The sequence below is a fragment of the Salvelinus namaycush genome, chromosome 19 (assembly GCF_016432855.1).
Source record: "Salvelinus namaycush isolate Seneca chromosome 19, SaNama_1.0, whole genome shotgun sequence".
NCBI lineage: Eukaryota > Metazoa > Chordata > Actinopteri > Salmoniformes > Salmonidae > Salvelinus > Salvelinus namaycush.
In genome coordinates this window covers 14,193,588-14,199,633 of record NC_052325.1, presented here as the reverse complement: position 1 = coordinate 14,199,633, position 6,046 = coordinate 14,193,588, and the positions used below count along the sequence as shown (strand labels likewise).

Sequence of the window (6,046 nt, the reverse complement as noted above, 5' to 3'; positions counted from 1 at the left end):
TCTCAAGAGGAGATGTGAAAGGTCCCATACAACAAACTCCCCCTGTATTAACTTTTTATGGCTGCAGGGGCAGTATTGAGTAGCTCTGATTAAAGGTGCCCATTTCAAACGGCCTCGTACTCAATTCTTGCTCGTACAATATGCATATTATTATTACTATTGGATAGAAAACACTCTCTAGTTTCTAAAACCGTTTGAATTATATGGGTCCCGTTTGAATTATATATGTGGTCCCGTGTGGCTCAGTTGGTAGAGCATGGCGCTTGCAACGCCAGGGTTGTGGGTTCAATTCCCACGGCGGGACCAGGGTTCAATTCCCACGGGGGGACCAGGATGAATATGTATGAACTTTCAATTTGTAAGTCGCTCTGGATAAGAGCGTCTGCTAAATGACTTAAATGTAAATGTATATCTGTGAGTCAAACAGAACTCATTTGGCACAAACTTCCTGACCAGGAAGTGGAAAGTCTGAAATTGGGGCTCTGTTCTACTTCCTGCCTATAAATGGGCATGATACGTAAGAGTATACGTGCACTTCATAGACCTTCCCCTGGATGTCAAGAGGCGGTGAGAGAAGAAATTTAGTGTGTATCTTGGTCTGAAGTGGAATACAAGCTCTTTGTATGACGTGTCCCCCATTTCCGGTTTTCTGGAGAGCGCGCAGGGGGACTTGGATTTGCCTTCTGTTTAGCTGCCGTTATAGGCGACTAATATCTCCGGCTTTGATTTTATTTGATACATGTGATCATATCTTCGTAAAGTATGTTTTTTCAATATAGTTTCATCAGATTATTGAAATTTTTTCGGGAGTTTTGCCGTGTTCCGTTCTCTTCCGTTTGTTGACATGGAGAGCGTCGTGCCACTTGGCAAGTGTGCTTGCTAAATCGAGAGGGATAATGGACGTTCCAAATCCAAACAACGATTGTTCTTGACAAAGGACACCTTGTCCAACATTCTGATGAAAGATCAGCAAAAGTAAGAAACATTTTATGATGCTATTTCATATATCTGTCGTACATGTGAACTAGTCGCCAACGCCCAACGTTTGGGTACTCTAGCTATACCGAAGCTGCATATCGTAATGAAGTTATTTTTAGAATTCTAACACTGCGATTTCATTAAGAACTAATGGATCTATCATTTCCTATACAACATGTATTTTTTAGTTATGTTTATGAATAGCTATTTGGTCAGAAAACGTGTCAGAAAAATATCGTTGCTGTTTAGACGTTGTGGAAAAAGTAGCTAAGTTAGCACAATGTGTAACCACTGATTTCAGCTCTAAATATGCACATTTTCGAACAAAACATAAGTGTATGTATAACCTGATGTTATAGGACTGTCATCTGATGAAGAATATCAAGGTTAGTCAAAAAATATATATATTTTACTGGTTTGTTACGATCGCTAACTTTTGCTACTGGGAAATGGCTTGTCTTTCTGGCTATTGTGGTAAGCTAATATAACGCTATATTGTGTTTTCACTGTAAAACACTTAATAAATCGGAAATATTGGCTGGAATCACAAGATGCCTGTCTTTCATTTGCTGTACACTATGTATTTTTCAGAAATGTTTTATGATGAGTAATTAGGTATTTGACGTTGGTGTCTGTAATTATTATGGCTGCTTTCGGTGCAATTTCTGATTGTAGCTGCAATGTAAACTATGATTTATACCTGAAATATGCACATTTTTCGAACAAAACATAGATTTATTGTATAACATGTTATAAGACTGTCATCTGATGAAGTTGTTTGTTGGTTAGTTTGGTTGGTTCTTGGTTAGTTAGGTTGGCTTTGTGCATGCTACCTGTGCTGTGAAAAATGTCTGTCCTTTTTTTGTATTTGGTGGTGAGCTAACATAAATATACATGCTGTTTTCGCTGTAAAACATTTTAAAAATCGGACATGTTGGCTGGATTCACAAGATGTGTACCTTTCATTTGCTGTATTGGACTTGTTAATGTGTGAAAGTAAAATATTTAAAAATATATATATTTTGAATTTCGCGCCCTGCACTTGAGCTGGCTGTTGTCATAAGTGTACCGACGTCGGGCTTGCAGCCATAAGAAGTTAAAGTAACTCCGAACATGTCACTGCACCACCCACACACACCCTATGCAACTATTCCCCTTGTAGAACTTTAGTATGTATTATAAGCTTTAGTAGTATATTGTTCTTCTATTGTATACAGTATATGTCATACATTGCCATAACTGTTCCTGCATACTGCTGTGTAAACTCACCTCGGTCTCCAAAGCAAATAACCTTTGTCTTGAATACAAGCCATGTCTACTTATTTGCTATATTGACAGACTAATCTACTGTTTTATTAAAACATGTTTACTTGCCAACCGATTAGTTTAAATGATACACCAACTCCCTGTAATATTTTTTTATTATCAGTAAGACAAAGCTAGTTTATGCAAATACATTTGATGAATATCACAATGAATTGAGCAAGAAGTTGAAGTCAACACTTTATTGGTTTCTGATGCAACTTGAATCATTTAGTCTTGTCAGTACACTCATAAAAAATATTATATGATACACCATTATAAACATGTACAACAGCTGGCAGCTATCTACACTACAATGCAGTTGTGAGCATACTAGGCATTCTATATTATACTACTACATCAGTCTAACTGAATATGGATTTTGTGTTGGTTGAATGTTCCAGGCACGTTCCATAATGTTCTTCAGCTGGTGAACCTCATCTTGTGTTGGTTAATGGCAGCTGGTTTAGCAAGCTTTGGTGATGTTGGCAGGGATGTTGGGTTTGGGGGGCTGTGACTCTGTCTCCATGTAGACAACCATCTGGTCCTTTCTGCACTCCACAGCCAGCCGAACAAGCCTCTTTCTTCACCACTGACTGCTTCGACCTGTAGAAAATGTCTTTGTACTGCAAGTCTCCTGGAAAGACATTAAGACTGATCATGAGGATGTGTTCAATAAACCATGTTCATCTGTAAACCAAAAAGGGTACAGTTGATTGCAGCTGTGGTCTGTGCTGTTTAAGATGAGGGAGGATTTCTTCTTTTTTTTCATGAGCATGGCCTTATTTCCATTAGAGCATATTCATATTCCATTCACCCAGTTCAATGTAACATTAATAGGTTTAGGCTACTACATGATACTCTAATTTTCGCTATACCCATCATGACATTGCTACAACCTATGAATGAAAGTTTACAACGTAGGTGCACACAGTGATACTGTACATGGATTACTAGACTGGTATGTGCTTTGTTACACTCAGTCAATAAAGGGGCATTGAGATGGGCTGTTAGCCAAGATGCGACCTGTACGCTCTCGTTGGCTGGCCCTCGCTTCATACTCGTCGCCAAACCCACTGGCTCCAGGTCATCTACAAGACCCTGCTAGGTAAAGTCCCCCCTTATCTCACCTCGCTGGTCACCATAGCAGCACCCACCTGTAGCACGAGCTCCAGCAGCAGCTCTCTGGTCACCCCCAAAACCAATTCTTCCTTTGGCCGCCTCTCCTTCCAGTTCTCTGCTGCCAATGACTGGAACGAACTACAAAAAGCTCTGAAACTGGAAACACTTATCTCCCTCACTAGCTTTAAGCACCAGCTCTCAGAGCAGCTCACAGATTAGTGCACCTGTACATAGCCCATCTATAATTTAGCCCAAACAACTACCTCTCCCCCTACTGTATTTCTTTCTTTCTTTCTTTTGCTCCTTTGCACCCCATTATTTCTATCTCTACTTTGCACATTCTTCCACTGAAAATCTGCCATTCCAGTGTTTTACTTGCTATATTGTATTTACTTCGCCACCATGGCCTTTTTTTTGCCTTTACCTCCCTTATCTCACCTCATTTGCTCACATTGTATATAGACTTATTTTTCTACTGTATTATTGACTGTATGTTTGTTTTGCTCCATGTGTAAGTCTGTGTTGTTGTATGTGTTGAACTGCTTTGCTTTATCTTGTCCAGGTCGCAATTGTAAATGAGAACTTGTTCTCAATTTGCCTACCTGGTTAAATAAAGGTGAAATAAAAAATAAAATATTGACTTGTAGACAGTCTAGTCATGTATTATTGTGTATGAGCATCTACAGGTGTGCTGTTGAGTAGACAAGCACTGCCAACAATAGAGTCAATAGGTTAGAAGAATATACTGACAGCCCCTTTCCCCATGCCAAAGAACTGACTGCAAGGGTGTAAAAGTTTGAGGAGCACTTGTCTTGTAGACAGATTAGTATATTGGTGATTTTGTTTTCTCAATAGGGTGTTGTGCTTTTGGAAATGCCTTTGGATGTCCTGGCTTGTTTCAAAGTAAAATGACTTTGAGCTTGAGCTTATTCCAGGCTGATAACTTTCATCCAATGGGTTTACAGGCTCTGTTCTGAAGCTGTATCCGTAACCATTGGATGCAGTGATCACAATATAGTGACTATATCCAGTAAAGCCAAAGTTCCAACAGATGGGCCTAAAATAGTGTATAAGAGATCATACAAAAGATTTTGCCGTGAATCTCATGTGGAGGAAGTTAAAAATATGTGTTGGTCTGATGTGATTAATGAGGAGCATCCAGATGCTGCACTTGATGAATTTAGGAAATTGCTTCTTCCAATTATTGATAAACATGCACCTGTTAAATTACAGGTTGTAATGCAACAAAATAGGAAAAACGCCAAGAGGGATGAATACTTTTGCAAGGCATTGTATATTTTACTTAAGGGTAGCTTTAGTGTATCTTAATTTCTTCCAAAATCAAGTAATTGGTAAGTTGGATAACAATATTTTCAGAGTAGTTTCCCCAACAGTGTGAAAGCTTAGAGCATAGGGAAACATTGCCTCTGTATACACTTAGTGTACAAAACATTAGGAATACCTTCCTACTATTGAGTTCCACCCCCTTTTGCCCTCAGAACAGCCTCAATTCGTCAGGGCATGGACTCTACAAGGTGTTGAAAGGGTTGCACAGGGATGCTGGCCCATGTTGACTCCAATGCTTCCCACAGTTGTGTCAAGTTGGCTGGATGTCCTTTGGGTGATGGACCATTCTTGATACACACAGGAAACTGTTGAGTTAAAAAAAAACAGCAGCATTGCAGTTCTTGACACACTCAAAACTACCATATCCTATTCAAAGCAACTTAAATATTTTGTCTTGTCCATTCACCCTCTAAATGGCACACATACACAATCCATGTCTCAATTGTCTCAAAGATTAAAAATCCTTCTGGCTGCAAGCCCGAGGCCGCCCACAATATGACAACAGCCAGCTCAAGTGCAGGGCGCGAAATTCAAAATATATTTTTAAAAAATATTTAACTTTCACACATTAAACTTCTTGCCACTATAGGGGGTGCTGTTTTCGCATTAGCATAATTTCCTCTACAGATTAAACTGCCTCTTATTCAATTATTGCTCTTACATATGCATATAATTAATACCATTGGATAGAAAACAATCTATAGTTTCTAAAACCGTTTCAATTTTGTCTCTGAGTTAAACAGAAGTCATTTGACAGCACTTTCCCTGACCAAGAAGAAGAATGCAAGATGTGTATGCTCGCTTCAACGCTCTGCCTATATATGGTCACGCCACCTATGACCCGAAACACACTTCATTCGTCTTCCTCTGGGTGTCAAGAGGACGTCAGAGGAGAAATGTTTTGTTTACCTTGTACTGACGTGAAATAAGACCTATTTCTTTGGCGTGACCGACAACTTCCGGTTCTCTGACTCGCGCTATTTGGAGGTGCGATTGTCTACTGTTTTGCTGCCGTTACGGATGAAAACTATCTCCGTCTCGAAGTTTGTTTGATACATGTGACCATATCATCTTAATGTATGTTTTTTCAATATAGTTTAATCAGATTATTTGAATTTTTTCGGGAGTTTTGCCGTGTTCCGTTCTGTGACTTTTTTTTACTTTGGCCAGTCGACCAGTACATATGCTAAATGAAGAGGGAAAGTTGCCATTATGAATGGATTGAACGACTCATCAGGACTAAGGACACATTGATCAACATTCTGATGAAAGATCAGCAATAGTAAGACCCAATTTA

At 39.2% G+C, this 6,046-nt stretch overlaps 1 non-coding gene across 1 annotated transcript; it reads left to right on the top strand.

Moving 5' to 3' along the window:
- Positions 1-231: 231 nt before the first annotated feature.
- trnaa-ugc lies at positions 232-304 on the top strand. Its single transcript has one exon. It is a non-coding gene; the product is annotated as a tRNA-Ala (tRNA).
- Positions 305-6,046: the final 5,742 nt, after the last annotated feature.